Below are 20243 nucleotides of genomic sequence, written 5' to 3' on the forward strand. Positions count from 1 at the left end.
TAAAGTGACAGATATTAATCTTAAATACTCGGCCAAGATTTAAGTTGTTATTGCTGAGAGAACATTCAAATAAATCTTAGCTTTTAACTAAGGGGCATAAATGTATACCTTTTGCTCTATCGATATGAATGTACCTTTCTTTACAAATTGGTTTCTTGATAAACACACTCCTTAGTACCTGAGACAGAATTATCTAAGTAAAACAAGGAGTCCCCGGTGGGCCAACTACATGTCTGACTGTGGAGGGTTCATTGTGAGGTTGCTAGAAACACGGTATTGGTTAAAAGTTCCTAGGACATTGGTTTAACATGCAAGAACTTTCTCTCTCTCAATTATAATAATCCAAAATGGAATGGGCTTGTTAAGGAGTTTATAAAGAGGATTCCATATTGGATAAAGAGTTGGACTAGATAAGTAGTTCCAAAATAGTACATGGACCTGTTATATTGACAGTATCCAGTAGTCTTGCTTATAATGCAGGTTCTCAGGCCATGTTTCAGATCCCATGAATTAAAATTTCAGAGTGGAACCCAAGGCTTATTTTCAAAAAGTTCTTGTAGGTGGTTTATAATGTTAAGATAGGTTTGGGAATCAGTGAACCAAATGACTTCAAAAATCCCTTCCAGATACAAATTTCTCTTTATTGGTTGCACTTAAAACGAAGCAAAACAAAACATCTGAGTTTAATTTTCTCATCTCAAATCTATTTTTAAATGTGAAAGAGGGTCTCTGATGTACTGTACGTACTATCATTTTTCAGTAACAAGCATGCATATGGAATGATTCTCTCCTTTCACAAAGACCTTGCTTGTCTACGGCTATGCTGCCCTGAACAAGCCCAATCCTGTCTGATCTCGGAAGCTAAGCAGGGTTGGGTTTGGTTAGTACTTAGATGGGAGACCACCTAGGAAGGTCAGGTCCTGTAGGAGTAAAAAAATATAAAAAATAAGGGATTGTAAGCTGACAAGTTCCTTGCAATCTGTGAGGTCAAACAAGAGTTGCCTCGCCTTAAAAAAAAGAAAAGAAAAGAAAAAAAAAGACTTGCTTTACAAAGAGGGAAAAAATCACTGCAGATAACATTTCATATTAATTCCAATGTATAGTTCATTAAAAAGTGACAAGATGAAGAAATGTCTTATAAAAGGAGATGTAACTTTTTTTTTTTTTTATGGTGACATTGGTTAACAAAATCCCATGCTTCCACTATACACTTTAACAGTAAGGCATATATATATTTACAATGTGTGTTCACCTCCCACAGTTAGATTTCTTTCTGTCACCATTCATTCTTGGCTGGTATTTCCTTTCACTTAATAGTTTGAACATTTGATTCCACTCCTTTCTGGCTTGTAAGATTTGCACCAAGAAATCTGATGATAATCTAATGGGTTGTCCTTTATAGGTTACCTTCTTCTTTTCCTTGGCCACCCTGAGAAATTCATTTTTGATAATTTTAATACAATGTGTCTTGGTGGGCTTTTTTGGGTTGAGATAATTAGGTGTTCTGTTAACTTCTTGAATTCCAAGCTCCAGCTCATTCCTTAGATTTGGGAAATTCTCATGAATTATTTGTCTGAAAATGCTTTCTAACCCCTGCTCCTTTTCCTCCCCTTTGATAATGCCCATTATTCTTATGTTTCCTCTCCTGATGCTATTAGCTACTTTCTGTATTTCTCTTTCATTATTTTTCATTCTTCAGTTTCTCTCTTCTTCCGAATTATTTCTAGATTGCTGTCTTCGATATTGCTGATCCTTTTCTCCATTTGGTTGGCTCAACTTCCCAAGCTTGCTATTTTATTTTTCAAGTCTTGCAGTTTGTTTTTAATCTCCAGAAGTTCTATTTAATTTTTTTTGAGGGTGTTGATTCTTGCTAAAGAACTCATTCTGCTCATCTAGTTGTTTTTTCAATTCCTGAAATTGTTAGTATGAATCATTTCAATCTCATCGAGTATTTTTCAGAAGTACCATCCTAAATTCTCTGTCATTTAAGTCACATATCTCTATGTCTGTAAGCTTATTTTCTGGAGATTTTTCTTTCTTTCTGAGGTGCTTTGTCACCTTGTTTGTTGATGGTGTTTAATGAACTATTTCTCCACCTGGGCATTAAAGAAGTTTATTCTGCTTTTTTCCAGAAAGATTTATTATATAAAGATCTCTCTTTAGCCTCTTGCAAAGAAGGCATTTTTCTTTTGGTTTCCAGTAGATGGCGTCTAATCCTCTTGGATCCCTGCTTTATATAAAGTCTTAATAATGCCTTATTTTCTTATAGATGTTTAATCAATCTCGCTACCCTCAGTCTCAGTCCTTGTCAATGTCAGCAACAGTTTCGGTAGCTTTTGCTCAGATTCCCCTGGGATTCCAACGTGTTTGGTCTAGGAGGATATGGGAGAAGGGGCCCTCTAGGTTGGGGAATGGGACCTGCAGCTCAGCCTTGGTTTTGCCACTGCAGCTGGTAAAAGTCATCTGTTGTTTCTCTGCCGTCCCCATGTCTCTGTTTTCTGCCCTGATGTCTGGGCACTGCCGCCATCCTCATGAAGCTCACAGCTTTCACAGGCGGGGCTGTTCAGAGAATTTGCTGCACCTTATCTCCTCCCTCCTCCTACAAGGAACTGGTTGCGAGAGGCAGCTTCTTTATTTCTCCCAGTCCACCGCCAATACCCGGGGTTCTGACATGTGGTAGCTCTTATGTGCAGATCCCATGCTCAGATGTGTTGGTGTGCAGTTTGGGTGTTTTTTTGTTGAGTTTTAGATGTTCAGCTTATTGTTGTTTCAAGGGGAGAGATATGGAAACATCTCTCACTGTACCATGTTAATGATGTTGAATCAAATCTCAAAAATCTTGTGATTTTCAGTTGGACTCAAGTGCAGATTGGAGATAACAGAGTAAATATAGTGAACTTCAAGGTATAGTAATAGAAGTGATCCAATCTGGAGATTTTGAACATCAGCGGAACAGTATGGTTGACTTAGGGAGTGACAGCATTGCTCCACAGAATTTCAAATCCCCTTCCAATAGGTCAAGAGGTTATGCAACATCTGTCCCACAGTGCTGGTGACAGAGGTCTCACTAGTGACCAAGACGAATCCCCAAGAGCTCACTCCACATTTGAACAGCTCTCACCATCCAAGCTCCTCCAATAGGACTGGGAAGAATCACCAGCCCAAATCTTCACCCCAGTTTCCTGTGTGTTCTTGGACAAGATACAGTTGATCTTTGAACAACATGTATTTGAACTGCACAAGTCCACATCTAGGAGGATTTTTTTTCCAGTAAGTAAAGTTTCCTCTTCCTATCAGCTGCTTTGCATCTGCAGGTCTCACATCCACTGAGATGTAACTTGTTTTAAAACTACTACTTGATTTCATTTCCTGAATCAAATATTATCCATCAGTTTTGAGTTGACTTTGGGTTAGACTTGCTATTGCTTTACTTCAGCAGCTTTATACAACAGGCTGTCAGCAGATGAATATATACAATCATTGGCAAAAATTTTCTGTGATACTTGCATTGTCCCTGGGTTCGAAATAAATATAGCACTTTTCTTGCATCTGTTGCCTTCTTCTATGGGTGTTTTTGGTCATTGGCCCAAAATATAGTAGCATGTAAGCCTAATTCTGGAAAACAACAAACAATATCCCTACTCTCAATTCAGTAGAATTTTTGCTTTGAAGAAGGCTTATAGCAATAGTCAGACGTGGAATTCTTGGTACACATAGAATGAAAGAAAATACTCAAAGTAATTGTATGTGATAACTGTATAATGCTTATTATGCTGTATTTCTATCACAAGATCAGCCAGTTCTTAGAAAATAGAGAACAGCTAAAAAAAAATAGCAAAAGGTTGTTATTGTCATATTTCTCAAGTAGTAGTGGATTGATAATATAGGCCAAACTCCATGAGAAAAAGTATTAGAACAGTGGAATTTTCCTTTATAACAAATAAATTTTAAAGATGTGGCTGCTGACCCACATTTTTCATGATGAATTTTAACAAAACATATCCCTGAGCAATCACACATTGTAGATGTCCACTTGCCAATTGTTATAATGGAATTTGTCATGTGTTATTCTGAATTTCGAAAGCACTCAGATATAGAAGTAACCTATTTTTGTGGTGATAACTAAGTGTTATACATCTGAAGATTCTATATTTTCACTCCCAGACTAATGACTATATAGATTAAGGAATCTGCTAATGTCATGAAAATAAACCAGTGATGCTAATGAGGATGATGAGGCATATGAGTTGTTATGGGCTTTTCTCAGTTATTGTTCAGCCACTTGCAAAATGGCTCATTTTGTCATATCTCCAAAAACTGGAAAGCAAAAGTAATTAAGATATTTCCTGCTCTCAATGATCAGAAACAATGGCGTAGATGGAGAAAAAACAATGGCGTAGATGATAGAGGCTCCATTTATCCCTCTTGTGACCAAATCAAAGTTGTAACAGAAAGAAGGAACAAACAGCAAGGAAAATTGCCTGGTATCTATATGAACAAGCCCTACAATCAAGGAAAGAATTAAGAAATCACCCTGCAATGAGAGGAAGTAGAACGGGGCCAGGACGCTAGGCTGAGTGAGACAGAGGCTGTGGCAGCAATAGCTGCAGAAGCCTCTTAAAGGGGTTGTGTCTGTGAGTGGACATCCTCGGTGACAGACCTGCTAGCTCTGAACATCAGCGCAGGTTTAGCTGCACGGGGGGAACCACGGACTCACAGGAGGACACTGAGTTGAATGAGTGAGGGCTGAGGTGAGACTCACTCTTTACAGAAATGGGCAGTATCCATTGGTCCTCTGTTGAGTCCCCCCACTCCAAGTGTGGAAACTTGGCGCTGACATAGCTGAAACATCATCAAACTGAATAACAGAGGTCGCTCCGCCCGAAGTATTACCTGAAACTCTGACTCCTCCAACATGCGGCACCACTCATGCCACATCCAACTGTATCTACACTGAGTCAGGTACATCTTGCTGAGCAACACCTAGCTCACACTGCTGGCAGCTGACCGCGGTTTCTGGTGTAGCCTCTTGAGGCAATTATAAGCACAGCATCTGTGGATTGCTTGCTGAATCTTAACAGGTGGCCCTGGAAGGGCACAGGCTGAGACTAAACTTGGCCAGCAGCTGAATGCCTCTCAGGACTGTGACACTGGACACCTACTTCACAAAACCACATTAAGACCAAGAGACTTAGGAGCTTTCTATATGGAAACAGACACAGAAAGGCAGTCAAAATGGGAAGACAAAGAAGCAGAAACCATATTAGAGAACAGAACAGAGATTCAGAAACAGTGGAGTCAAACAATCTAACAGATGCAGAATTCAAAACATTGGTTATAAAGACACTCAATGAACTTAGGGGAAGAGTAGATGAACACATTGAGAACTTTAACAAAGACATAAAAAAAAACATAAAAATAGAAATGGAACTTATAAAAGAGAACCAGTCAGAAATGAAGAACACATTATCTGAGATGAAGAGGATATTAGAGGAAATCAACAGAGTGGATAAAGAAGAAGATTGAACCACCGATATAGAGAAAGGGGAAGCCAAAGACACTCAATCAGAAAGACAAGAATAAAGAAGCCAAGACTATAATAATAAATTAAGGAGCCTATGGGACATTATTAAATGTAAACATATCCATGTCATAGGTGTACCTGAAGGAAAACAAGAAGTTGAAGAGCTATTTGAAGAAATAATGATGGAAAACTTCCCTCTCCTGGTGATGAAATAGACATAAAACCCCAGGAAGCTCAGAGAGTCCCCAAAGCCACAATCCCCAAATGGCCCACACCAAGACACATCATAATTAAAATGGCAAAGGTTAAATACAAAGAGAGAATCTTAAAAGCAACAAGAGAAAAGCAGTTAGTTACCTACTAGGGAGCACCCACAAGACTGGCAGCTGACTTCTCAAAAGAAACCATGCAGGACACAATGGCTTGGCAGAAAATATCCGACGTCATGAAAACCCAGTATCTGCAACCAAGAGTACTTTATCCACCGAAGCTATCATTTAGAGTTGAAGAACAGATAAAAAGCTTCCCAGAAAAAAATAAACTAAGAAAATTTATCATCACCAAGGCAGTATTATAGGAAATGTTGGAAAGACTTCTTTAAGAAGAAAAACAGGTACAGGAATAAAAAATGGTAATAACTACTTTCCTATCAACAAGTACCTCAAATGGAAAAGAATTAAGTGCTTCAACCAAAAGATAAGGGTGGCTGAATGCGTAAGAAAACAAGACTCCTACCTATGCTGTCTACAAGAGACTCATTTCAGATTAAAAGACACACATAGACTAAAAGGAAGGGGATGGAAAAAGATCTTGCCTTGGTGAACCCAGAGGGTATTGCGTTGAATTAATTGTATCAGATAGAGAAAGATAAATATCACATGATTTCACATACATGTGGAATCTATAAAACAAAACAAATAAAGTGGAAATAAACTCGTAGATACAGAGAATATTTTGAGGGATACTAGATGGGAGGAGGGTTGGGGAGAATAAAAAAGGTAAAGGGATTGAGGCACAAATGGATAGTTGCAGAATAGACATGGAAATGTAGAGTGTAGCATGGGGAAGACGGTTAATAATGATGTAATAAATATGTAAGTGCGAAGAAGGATACTAGATTTAGTGGGGTGATCACTTTGAGAGTTATGTGGATCTCTGATCACTATGCTATACAACTGAAACTGGTATATTATTGTATGCCAAGTAGATTGAAAAAAAACCTCATTGGTAGCACAAATTTAAATACAGGCAACTGATTGTCTATTATATTTCAATAAAGCTGGGAAAAAAACTAAAAATAGATATTTTCTGCTCTTGTTTTTATAATAATGAGGTAAATTGACAAGTAAGCAGGTCACCATGAAGTTTAAAAAAAAAAAAACAAATCTCCATGTGCATTTTAAGATTTAGTGTAGATTCAAATCAATCTTCTCTATCTGCCATATCTACTATCTAATGATCACAGAATGCTTGAGAAAATACCACATCAAAATTTAACTGTGTTTAGTATAATTGTAATGGTTACTGCATTCTAATTCCATGAAAATTAGTCAATGATTATTCTCTGCAAAAGAATAAATCAAAATATGCAATTAACCAGAATATCCCTGGATTATTTGTGCATGTTAATATTGTGCTTCAGGTGATGTAATTCCAACTATGGTTAATTTTGTTTTGTTTATTTTCGGACATATACCTGTGCTGGATGCTCATAGAATCTACCGTAATAACGGGCAATTTTGATGGCAAAGTCAAGGACAGACAGAAGATACAGAAACGGACAAAAGTAAAAAAGGAACGGGATTGAGGTGGGAAGAAATGAAATCATGAAAAGGGGAATTTGAACTTGGCACTTGGGAATATACTACGCAATTTATCAATTATTATATTTTTATTTTACCTCTTTCAGAGCTTTTATACTAATTATTTGTTAAATCATTGATTCATTGGTTCATTCATTTTTTTCACTTATCTATGTGTTGAGCAGTAACTATATGCCAGACACTGTCGTCAGCCCTAGAATTACGAAGATCAATTAAACTCCCCATCATTTTGAAGTTCACATTAAAGCTGAAGAAATGGTAAATGGGTAATTACAGTTCAATGTACTAAGTGCTAAGAGAGGTAAATGAACAGGGCTACAGGTGGGCAAAGGATTGAGGTCTTTATTCTGCTTGAGGAGGAGACTCAGAAAATACTTCACTGAAGAGATACTATTAGAGTTATACATGGTGAAATGAATAACAGTTCACTGAGAAGAAAATGAGGGAAGGGCATTCCAGGCAGAAGAAACTGTGGAAAAGCAGTATAAGTGTACAGGTCATATTTTCCATGGACTGAATGCATGGGAATGGAAGAAAGAAGGGACTAGAAAGGTTGGCTGGGATGAGGATTATTGCTATTTATGCACACAGGTGGTCCTCTCTACCAGACTGTTAAGATCTTGAAGTTAAGATCCAGGTCTCATCCTTTTATATTTCCATCTGCTCATTCAATAAGCATCTGAGTAGCCCCTAGAAGACAAAGACTACAGCAGATAGACAGTATTACTGAGGTACTGAGCTTACTCTGAAGGAACTCATACAATGGTGATAGAGAAAAATGTAAAAATAAATAGTTGCAGTATATGTGATGAAATGAATATCCTTTCTTATAGGATTTTCTACTGATTTTATATAGCTTTTATACAAATTTAACTTCTCGTCTGGTAAAAGATGAGGCCGTACCTCAAGATTTTGTATTTCATATAAACTCCCCTGCTCCATCTCGATTTCCTAACACAGGACCAAGGGTTCAGTAAATACTTGTTGATCCTGAATGAAATAAACTAACTACAGGAGAAAGGAGAAAGTGCTGCAACTTACAAAACAGAACTAGGTTGGCAAGACATAGGATAGAGGACCAAGGCAAAGTATGAAGAAATATTATGGCCTAGGTTTCAGGAAGCTGAGGGAAATAGAGATACTAAAGAACCAGCTTTAGTCTATGACCATGCTACCCTGAACAAGCCCGATCCCATCTGATCTCGGAAGCTAAGCAGGGTTGGGCCTGGTTAGTACTTGGATGGGAGACCACCTAGGAAGATCAGGTGCTGTAGGCATAAAAAATAAAAAAAAATAAATTAAAAAAATAAGCAATTGTAAACTGATAAGGTCCTTGCAATCTGTGAGGTCAACCAAGGGTTGCCTCGGCCAAAAAAGAAAAATAAATAAATAAAGAACCAGCTTTGAGATTCTGCATTGTTTTTAATGTTGCTTTTTGGGGTTTGGATTACATTAACCAAAAATATGCTTCTTTAAAATTATCAGTTTCTTGACAATGAAAAGCAAATAAGACTGAGGCAAAGGTGAGATGAGAGAAGAGCCTTTATCTTTTCTCTTTAATACAGGACAGTTATGGGGAAGAGGATACTTTAAAGAATTGGTTTAATACCTGTAGAATATTTAGAGGGCTGGTGGTAGAAAAATAGTAGTAGCTTTAATAGTATAATTTAAATTAATAAACATAATAGCTTACATTTATTGTGAACACTATGTCAAAGTACTTTACATGCATTACTTTTCATTTTCATAATGAATCTATGAAGAAGTACCATCATTATTCCCACTTTAAATATACAAATAGTGAAGCACAGAGAGATTAGGTGACTTGCCAAAGCCACAGAGCTAGGAAGTGGTAAAAACAGATTTGTTCTCTGGAAGTCTGAATTGAGACACCATGATTGGAGAAGGTACAGAGGCTGAGATGAGAGCAATTAAGATCTTATAATAGAAATTAAAAGCAGGGGGTGTGTGTGTGTGTGTGTGTGTGTGTGTGTGTATTATTGTGTGTGTGTGGCTTATTGTGTGTCGTATTATGTACGTGCGTTGCAGGAGGAGTAAGGCCATGGCAAAAGAGAGACAGAAATTTATCTAAGGCAAGCAGTGTCAGTTATCCAGGAATTATGTAATAGGACTTCTCCAGTTGTGGCTTATTAGGTGGTATCTTGTAATAATGACACATTCCCATTCTTCAACACTGTCTTAAGTCTGATTATATCTATACTTGTGTCTGTCTGTCTATCTCTCTATCTAATCTAACAAATATGAGCTAAAAAGTTTTAGTTTGCCTTTGATTTTCCAAATCTGAAATGAGCAGATTAATCTTGATTTTGAAAACTTAAATTCATGGGTATTATTTTTCAAATATCAAATTAAGATATTTTTATTAAAGGTAGAAGACTGGTTCTTATAACCTTTTCTCAAGAATTAATTCAGTGACTTCAAAAAGAGTGGCCTTAATCTTTGTCTAAGAGATAGAGAGGTTATGCCATAAGGAAAACACACAAACAAAACCCAGAAAAACAACTTTCCTAACATAAGTATTTTTTATTTTTTTTCCTATGTTGCTCTTGTTGCTCTTTTACAACATTCCTTATTTACATGTAGATTGTAATGCACTACTAAGTAGAGGTAAATTTTGGGGCTATTAATATGCTAATGAAAAGGTTAACTTTAAGTCAGAAACTATTGTTGAAAAGCCACAAAGGTAGGAAAATTTACCTTTTGGTCATTTAAGAACGGGTAAGCTTAAGCTCTGATTTTGTCAGTGAAAAAAGAAATTTACTAGAAAAAAATAAAGAAAGCACAGTGCGATCATACTTGTTTACAGAAATACTGCTGAACATTACACTAAGGGACAATTATTTCATTCTGGTGTTGCAAAAACTAACAGTTTCAAGCAGACATTATCTCTGGACAGCTTCACCGAGAGTATGAATAGTGAATTGACAGACTGTGCAAATATTTGTACCACTGCACCTACTCTTCTAAATATGATGAATTATACAAGGCCCTAATACAGCAATTGCAAAATGGCTTCAGATATATTTGGGACTTCCTTAATTTCCCAAAAGCTTTATCTTCCCCAGTATTCAATTTTTGATTTTAAGCCAAACAAATAGTGATCCACACCCTATTGCCCATCACAATGGCTTGTAAATGCTTTCCCACACCCTCTGTGTATTTACCCAAGGCCGCTAGATCAACCACTATGACTGAATTAAATCAAAAAACTCTTGAGTGTGATTTATTCAGTTGTTGAAATGACCATTGGGTGATGGGATAAGAGAGGCAGGAGAGATTTGACAAGTAGAAAACTAAAGGTATCAATGGATGGTAGAAATTTTTTTTTTTTTATTGATACATCTGTGTCCTGATTTCATATTATATGACAACCATTACTAAAATGTCTCATTTTGTTTCTACTTTTCTTTCTCCATCCCACCCCCACTCCATTCTCATGGTATCTTACTCTATGAAAATAGAAATGCATGACTTAGAGAAGTCAAGTAGGAATCTGAGTCACCAGCAATTTTGCAAATTTCCTATAAGAAGATATTCTTTAAGAAGAAAAAAGAAGTAATTTAAGAATAACTTCCTTAAAGGAGAAATGTCTTTGAAAATACAAATGTTTTTAAAAGGCAGTGCAATATAGCTGCCTATTTTTTTTATTTATCCCCAATGGTTTGAAGGTATAACCGAAGATAGCAAGAAAATCTATTTAAAAATTGACTTTAAAACTACTTCACTTTCTTCTCTTCCGCCTCTTCTCTCTCATCTTTCTCCATCTTATTACTATTATTACTGTAGGGCTATTGCATGTACTCAGCACATTACAGTTGATGAAGTGCTTATGTAGATGATACTTCATTTGATCATTCTATATTCATTTAATATTTACTGAGCATCTATACCTTGCCTGACCTAAAGTATACAGTGGTTAAAAAAATACAGAGAGCTTATCATTTCAACAGACTCACAAATTTTGAAGATAATTTGGTGATGGACAGAAGGGAGGGGTGTTATAGGGCTGGGAGAATGGGGTGAAGGGTTAAGGAAGTACAAATTAGTAGTTAATAGATGGTCATGGGGATGGGGAGCATTTTCAAAGGGAATTTAAAAAACAAGCCAATAAATTTATCATTACAACTTGTGAAAAGTATCCTTAAGAAAAAGAACAGAGTGCTATAAATAGGAAGCACAATAGACCTAGTTTACAATGGGAGGCCAGAGAAAGTCTCTTGGTGTGGACTTGAGCTGAGAACAAAGGCTAAGAAGTTTTTGGTTATATAAAACGTGGGATGAATAATTTTTCAGGTCAGGTGAAGAACATGTGCAAAGGCCCTGAGGCAGAAGCAGGCTTGGCCCATTAGAATGGAGTGGAAGAGGCAAAAGATGAAGCTAAACAGGTACCGGAAGCCAGATGTTTCAGGATCTTACAAGCTCAAGTTAAAGAGTTTGAACTATATTCCAAGTAGAGTGGAAAGCTAGTGAAGGAAAATTATAGTATCCTATTAACTTTTTATCAATGCTGTCTAGTAAAAATATAATATGACCCATGTAAATAATTTTAAATTTTCTAGTAGCCATATTAAAAAGATAAAATAAACAGGTAAAAATAACTTTAATATTGTATTTTGTTTAACTCAAGATTTCCAAAATGTTATTTCAAATTGAAGTCAATGTAAGAAATAATTAGTAAGATATTTTATATTTGTAATACTAAGTCTTTGAAGTCCAGTGTGTATTTTTTACATTTAGCACACCTCGATTCATATACCACATGTGGCTACTATATTGGACAATGTGGGTCTATAAAATTTACTCTAACTGCTATAGAGAATAAATTGGAAAAGTGGGGGTGAAAGCAAGTATATTAGTTATCTATGGCTGTGGTTACAAATTAGCACAAACTTAGTGTCTTGAAGCAACACAGATTGATTCTCTTACAGTTCTGTGGGTCAGAAATCCAACATGGGTCTTGATGGGCTCAAAGCAAGATGTAAGCAGGGTTGCATTCCTCTGGGGGACTCACGGGGAGAATCTGTTTCCTTGCCTTTTCCACCTTCTGAAAACTGCTTGCATTCCTTGGCTCTATCCCTCTCATGCTTCCATCTCTCTGATTCTCTTTCTTCTGTCTTTTATTCTTCTTATAAGGACTTTGTAATTATAATGGGCCCTCTCGGATAGTCCAGTATAATCATAATCTTCCTATCTTAAGGTCAGCTGATTAGCAACCATAATTCCATCTACAACATTAATACCCCCATTGCTACATAACCAAACACATTCACATGTTCTAGGGAGTAGAATGTGGACATCTTTGGGGGAAGGCACAATATTCTATCTACCACAGCAAGAAAACATGTTATTTACATTAAAACAGTTTTTAAACAATAAATTCACTATTTTCTAGAAACAATATAACAAAAATTCATAAAATATGGAAAAGTACAAAGAAGTTAACTACTACACAGTCTTACCACTCAGAAGCATTTTTATTAACATTTACTAAATATCATTCCAGCCATCTATGTATAGATATAGAAAGATGTAGAAAAGTAACTTTACAGATATAGGATCATTTTACTGTATTTTGAATAAAAAAATATTACATTTACTAATTTTACTTGAATTTAACAGAAGAAAAATAAATTAAACTGAATTAGAAGAAATTATTGAACTTCAAATATTTTTTTTTTCCTTCACCAGGATAGATATTAATTTCAAAAATATCTCTGTGAGGTTAAAAAAAAGTTTTAAAAATGTTGAGCTTTGAATCATTACACATTTAAATTTCATGTTTTTAACATTAAATAATATCCTTTAATACTCGCATTTTAGAGTAAAAAGAACCTAAAGCTAAGAGCGCCCAAGTGACTTGCCCAAAATAGAGTACATTATCTGTTTTCCTTAGTAGGTTCTCTTTTCCATGGTCCATAATTACTGTTTCATTCCTTCTCTTTTCTCCTCAAACCTTCAACATCTGTTCATCTGCAATCCTGGATCCTTGGTTGATAACATTGTCATACTTCATTGAGAAAATGGGAGGAATCAGACAGGAATTCCGAAATATAAATGATCAGAATCTTCCTTCATTTCTATGGCTATGGATAAAAAGTTTCTCCTACTTTAAAGGCCAACATCTATCTCCTTCGTGCAATGGATACCACCATTTTTATCTCTTCATGAACTTTGCTTCTACAATTATTCCCTTTCTCAACTCTGGCAAAAATGTATCTCTCTCTACTGATTTATTTCCATCAAGAAACATAAAGCTCTACTATCTCCAATCTCGAAACGAAAACTCTCCCTTGACTTAATATGCCCCTTTAGCTACAGCCTAATATCTCTTCTCTCCTTCAAAGCAAAAATTCTTGAGAGAGTTCTGTGGAATAACTGATTTCATTTCATCACTCCGCATTCTCTCTTCAATCAACATTAATTGGGCTTCCTTTACCATCACTCAATGATCTCCATAGTGCCACAACCAATAGCATTTCTTAGTTATTTTCCTAATTATCTTTCAGCAAGATTTGACATAGCTTCCACTTGAAATGCTTTCTCTCTCTTGTCTTCCCTCTTACCACAGTCTCTCCTCAATTTCCTCGTACATCACAGACCCATCTTTCTCTTTGCTAACTCCCCATTCTGTTTAACTTCTATATATCGGAGTGCTAATGTCCTTTAAAATCCTTGAACATGCTGAGCTCATTTTTGCTTTGGGCCCTTATCTAACATCAGCCTGAAATGTTTTCCCCACTCATCTTCATGTGGCTGGCATCTTTGTGGCACTCAGATCTTGGCCTTCCCTTCTATGTAATACATGCCATCTCATCACTCTATACAACATCACGCACGTTTCTGGCACTTACCATAAGCTGATAAGTTTTATTTATTTTTTTTATTTTCTTATTCATCTATGTTTCTCTCCCAAAGAAAATAATCTCTGTAAGGGCAGAAACCCTATTTATCATTTTTTATATCACTTGTTCCTAGTGATGCCTAAAACACAGTAGAGTCTCAAACAATAATTGTTAAATGCAAAGAATTTTAAGTAATATCTGATCTATAACATTTTTCATGAGCCAATGGTAATTCATCCTGAATTTTACATATGCTTTTAACAAAATCATTATACACAGAAATTAATATACTAATTTAGAAAAAAAATACTCAAAAATTAGTAATGGAACAAGTCAATATAGGTAAAGATGAATGTCTTGCTTAACATTTAAAGCTATATCCCTGTGGATACACTTAAGCATTTCAAAAGAGAGAAATCTGGGCTATAAATCTAGTATCAGCCATAAGAAAAAAAATTGGCATTAGGCTGTGACTTACAATTTTCTGTTGTAATACTGTATTTTATGGATAGTGACATTAAGATCCAGAGAAGAAAAATAATTTGCCTAAGTTCATACAGTAAGTAAGTAGTAGAGGTATACCTAAAATTGAGGCTACATCACTCCTAACTTTTATACTGACCAAGTTCAAAATAAATACTATACTATGCTATAAAGGGGTCCTATAATACTTTATATTATGAAGCCCCTTAAGTTCTCATACAGAGAATTATAGGATATTAATACAGGATTTTTAATTTTAGTCGTCTTAATTATTTATTTTTCAGGAGCAAGCCAAACATATCACCATTAACCTTATGTTACTCAATTAAATCAAAGTGAAACCTAGGGCTAAATAAAGAACGTTTGAGTGTTTATATGTTCAGTACAAGTTCTATACAGACATATTAAAATGCATGTAGATTTTATTAATTATCTTTTATTATTCTGAAACAAAACAATTTTCACAGCTGTGAAATTTCAAAGATCAAACTAAACACTCCTACAAAAAACTAACATAAATACAACAAATTGTAATGACACTACATAAACCACATATCATTTATCAAAAATAAATATATCTGTACCTATATCTGTATATCATTACATGGAAGAATAAAGTATACACTCCTAGCTCAGAATGTTTTCAAAACAAACAAAAATCTGCTTGTACGGAGAATATATGTTTGTTAATGGATTTTTATCAGTTACAGTAACATACCACCTAGATGTCTATTTAGCAGCAAATAATATTGTAAAAATTATAGTAAAATATATTAATATGTGTTTATTTCTTCCTATAAACCAAAAGTATCTTCTTTTCCAATGTACAGTTTAGATGCATATTGAGAGCTTTGATTTAACAGGAAAAAACTCTACTCAGATGAGAAATCATCAATGCTGAAAACTGTAGGATCCTGGCCTGTATAATTATTGAACAACTTGAATATAAATATGAAAAATATAGAATTGTAAGATCAGGAGAGCCTGTTATCACTACCAATCATCGTATCTTATTCTCTTTGTCAGGAAAAATAAAATTCCTCCCTCTTTTCCCTGAAGAGAAGAGGAAAGAAAAACAGAGAGAGTAGAAAATTTCAGGAAAGAAAAAAGCACAATCATGCAGGAATAACAAATTACGTATTAGAAATCATCTGCAACAAAAGCAACAAATACAAACATTCTAGTGCATGGTGGTGAGAGGAGGTAACCTAGGGGCTGGGAAAAGAGATGAGGACATGTCATGACAGTACTCTAATCTAGTTGATCCGTAAGGCTGAGACCGAGAAATGAAAACATGGTTAACATCAACTAGGAAAATCATCTAAACCAGTCTTGTGCTCTGATAGACAAGAATAAAGCTTACCGTCTGATCTTTTTTTTCTGGTACTTCGTCACTAGGTGGCTCACATCTCTGTGGTTGGAAGAACTATAAGGCAGGATGAAAAATTACCTTCTCTATCTTCTGACCATAATGTCTAAGACTAGCTGAGTGACAGGACACAAGGATCAACCAACAAAGTCTTTGCTGAACATCAGTTTTACAATTGTCACTGCATGAGGCACATTGGGAGAGAGAAACATATGACTATATACCTATCTGTAAGCAGTGTGCCATTAACACTGTATGCAAATATCAGAGTATGCAGCAATATATTTCTGTTTCCTAAAGAGAAATTAACTGGCAAACTATTCCATTAAGAAAGGAGAGAACAAAGAACTTGACAGCAGTAGAAGAGCAAAACTTTACAGGCTTTTGAAGATTTTAAAAAATTGATAGGGCCAGGATGCGGGGAGAGTAGCAAAACATGCAGACTGAGGTGAGGGATAGCCCAAACCTTATCACATTAGATCCTTCTGGGAGTTTCACCATGAACCATTCCTGGACACCTGATGGTCACAAAGCATGAGTCTCAAATACTCCCCAAGTCATTAACGTTAAACTAACATGACAAAAACATGAGGAATGTGACATATAATCCATGTGAGTTACCTAATGACTTTGTTTTTGTTTTGGTTCTTTATACAAATTCTGTTTATTTCATTAAGCTTCTCTATAAATCACAAACACCTGCAACCAAACTGCACCAGTAAATCTCATAAAACAGTTTCCCTAAGGCTAGGTTCAAGATGTTAACACAAGAAGAGTTTCTTCATTTTATATAATGATTAGGTGGGTCTTTAATTCTTTACAAAAAAAATAGTATTTCAAAATTCCTTATACTTGGTGGAGAAGCTCCAGGAATATGGCGCTATTTGAATCGCTTTAATAAACTACATTTGTACTTGTTCTTGGCATTTGGAAAGAAAAATGTTACATTAACCTCCAACTGTTTCACCAAATATATATATATATATATATATATATATATATATATATATATATATATATATATATATATGCATTCTCCTTATCTAGTAGAACAGATACTTTGAAATACAGAGTCTAACTGAAGAACTTAAAACCTTCTGATCATTACATGACTAGGTAAAGTTGGCTGGTATAACAAACAAGGGAAAGAAAAATAAACTCATATAAATTAAACACTTCTCCATGAACCAGACAATGAATCTATTCTTCTCACTATGTTTACAGTATACTTTAACTAATGAAGTCTCGCCTTTAACATGTACAGGATTTTCAAGATTTGCAAAGCTTCGAGTGGAACAGGTAATAAGAGAAAGATAAATAAAATGAGCTAGATATATGAACAGCTTGAGTCTCTGTTATGAATTTATGAATACTTTAAATTAGGAAGAATTACAGTGGGATTTAGAGCTACTAGGGTACATTTGCATCTTGAGCCTGTCTTTTCACTACTAAGTAGAACAATTTACTGATATCCATTTGTAGGAAACAAAGGCATTTTATTACCTACTATAGTGTGTTAGCATAAAATATTTTGAATGCACCATAATGTGGGCACATAGATTTTGAGACACATGTTTAGAACTGGAACTATACAAGATTTTAATTTTAATCAAAGCCAAAGCAGCCCATGACTCGGTCACTAACTGTCCTCCAGCAACAAAGACAATGTCGATATTCTCAGTGGCTTTGTTTCATCTTATTCCCATCATATAACTGTATACTTGCCATAATGGAGACAAAAAGGATATGAACAAAAAGAGATTTAAAAATTCATTCAGGAAATAGTTATGATAATGCATTCTTACAATCCACCTACCCCTGCCTTTTTAAATAGTTACATGTGCTTTGAAAACATGCTAGGAAAATATGTGACACTTATCTTGCTAAAAGTCTTGTCAGTATTTAAAGTTGAGATGTATGTTTACAGAAACTCTGACTCATGATTATTAATAATTTGAAATGAGTATACCTTAGTAGGGTGGTATACCTTTTTCGAAAAATTCTTATAATTTAATAATAATGCCTTGAGACTTTATTGCTTTGGATAAAATAACTAAAGATTTAAAATTAGATTCTCAATGAATATTAAGTTATTTTTATATTTTATTTTCATTTTTACAAGTTTTGCTGACTGTTTCTTTAAGAGATCTTTGAGCAACAGTCCCTAATGTGACATGCCCCACTGAATTAAGCAGTTCACTAATCAATCAATCAATCACTTAATTAATTTTAAGAATTAAACAACTACTTAAAATTATTTAATTTTAGGAGCATTTTTCTTTAAATGTCTGTTCAGAAAGCAACATTTTTTTTCAAGTACCTAAACTCTGCTAGTTACCTTCAGGATGTTTAAAAATATATGCTGATTAATAGAATAATTGGCTTGCTGTGTCCCCTTCAGCAGAACAAGGGCAATAGTCAGTTTTTAATCAACTCTAAGAATTAGAGTGAATAATTAGAATTCTAGATACTTGGCCAAAAAATTTCTTTAAAAAAAACTAATGATCAGTGGCTGATTGCTAATCTCTATTTGTGAACTTCTCCATAATTTGTCAGTGGCATCAAAAATGGAATCACAGATCTCAGGGGATCCTGGCTCTGAATTGCCTCATGACTGGAAGCAATTACACATAGCCTTATTTTAAAAAGTAGATGAGTTATTATTCCTACAAAACTCTGCTTTTCACATTACTTAAACCATAGTTAGAGGTTCAACATTAAGAATTACAATAGCTGAGGTTACTTTTGGCATTAGCGATTCATGATGCTGGGAAGCAGACAGCAGGGATTGGGAGAAGATGGGGTTGTACACAGAAGAATAGGGGCCCTCTCTTTCAAATAGAGCTGAGAAATTGTGAAGAAAATGAGAAGATTGAGAATGATGGATTCTACTCCCAAGTTGGAGAGCTACTGTTTTTGTCGATTGAAACGGTAGACAATATGCTCCAGGTGAGCCATGATAGAAGCAGCACATATCCCAAAAGTTGAGAGCACCTTGCCAAGCTCCTTCCTTGGGAACTACACAGCATCTCAGCCTCACACTACCATAGCTCAGAACTGTGTTTAAACCTGAAGTTTGGAGAAAAATGGTGGAGTAAGAGATGTCCCTGTATCTCTCCTCTTGAAACAACAATAAGCTGAATATCTAAAACTCAACAAAAAACATCTAAACTGCACAAAAACACATCTGAATGTGGGATCTGTGCATAAGAACTACTACATGTCAAAACCTTTGGTGTCAGACTGTGGAATGGGAGAAACAAAGAAGCTGCCTCTCTCAGCCAGAGCTCCCTGTAAAAGGAGGGAGAGAAAAAGGTGTGGCAAGATCCCTGAACAGACCTGCTTGGAAGAGCTGTGAGCTCCATGCCGCCAACGGTAGGGCCCAGTCATCAGGGCAAAAGCAGAGAAGCAGGGAAGGCAGAAAAACAACAGTTGCTTTTTACCAGTTGCGGTTGCAAAACCGAAGATGAGCTACAGGCCCCATTCCCCAATCCAAAGGGACCCTACCACATATCCTCCTAGACAGAACACTGTGCAGCCCCAGAGAAATCTGAGCAAACGCTACCAAAACTGTTGATTACACTGACAGGGACTGGGACTGAGAGTAGCGAGGGTGATTAAACATATGTAAGAAAAAAAGGCAAAATTAAGGCTTTATAAAAAGCAGGGATCCAAGAAGCTTAGGTGCAGCTTACTGAAAACCAAAAGAAAAACATCTTCTTTCCAATAGGCTAAAGAGAGACCTTTATATAATAAATCTTCTTTCTGGAAAAAAAAAAATGCATAATACACTTCCATTAAACCCCAGGCAGAGAAATAGTCTATTAAACACCATGAACAACCAAGGTGACAAGGCATCTCAAAAAAAGAGAGAAAAATCTCCACAAAATAAGCTTACAGACATAGAAATATGTGACTTACATGACAGAGAATTCAGGATGGTATTTCTGAAAAAACTCAGTGAGATTCGAAACAATTAATACCAACAATTTCAAGAATTGAAAAAAAAAAACAGATGAGTAGAATAAGTTCTTTAGCAAGGAGATTGAAACCTTCAAAAAGAATGAAATACAATTTCTGGAGATTAAAAACAAACTGAAGGGTTTAAAAAGGAAATAGGAAGCTCGAAAAATGGAGTTGGCCTAACGGAGGAAAGGATCAATGATATCAAAGACAGAAAT

The 20243-nt window shown here is 35.5% G+C and overlaps 1 protein-coding gene, 1 non-coding gene and 1 pseudogene across 2 annotated transcripts in view; 2 read left to right on the forward strand and 1 right to left on the reverse strand.

The window, feature by feature from the left end:
• IL1RAPL2 (interleukin 1 receptor accessory protein like 2) overlaps positions 1–20243 on the reverse strand; it is a 615492-nt gene that overhangs the window by 392000 nt on the left and 203249 nt on the right. The window lies entirely within an intron of this gene.
• LOC120616440 (uncharacterized) lies at positions 811–929 on the forward strand (annotated as a pseudogene).
• On the forward strand, positions 8506–8624 carry LOC120616436 (5S ribosomal RNA). The gene has a single exon (XR_005656602.1). It is a non-coding gene; the product is annotated as a 5S ribosomal RNA (ribosomal RNA).

The sequence above is a fragment of the Pteropus medius genome, unplaced genomic scaffold (genome assembly GCF_902729225.1).
Source record: "Pteropus medius unplaced genomic scaffold, Ma_sr-lr_union100, whole genome shotgun sequence".
Classification (NCBI taxonomy): domain Eukaryota; kingdom Metazoa; phylum Chordata; class Mammalia; order Chiroptera; family Pteropodidae; genus Pteropus; species Pteropus medius.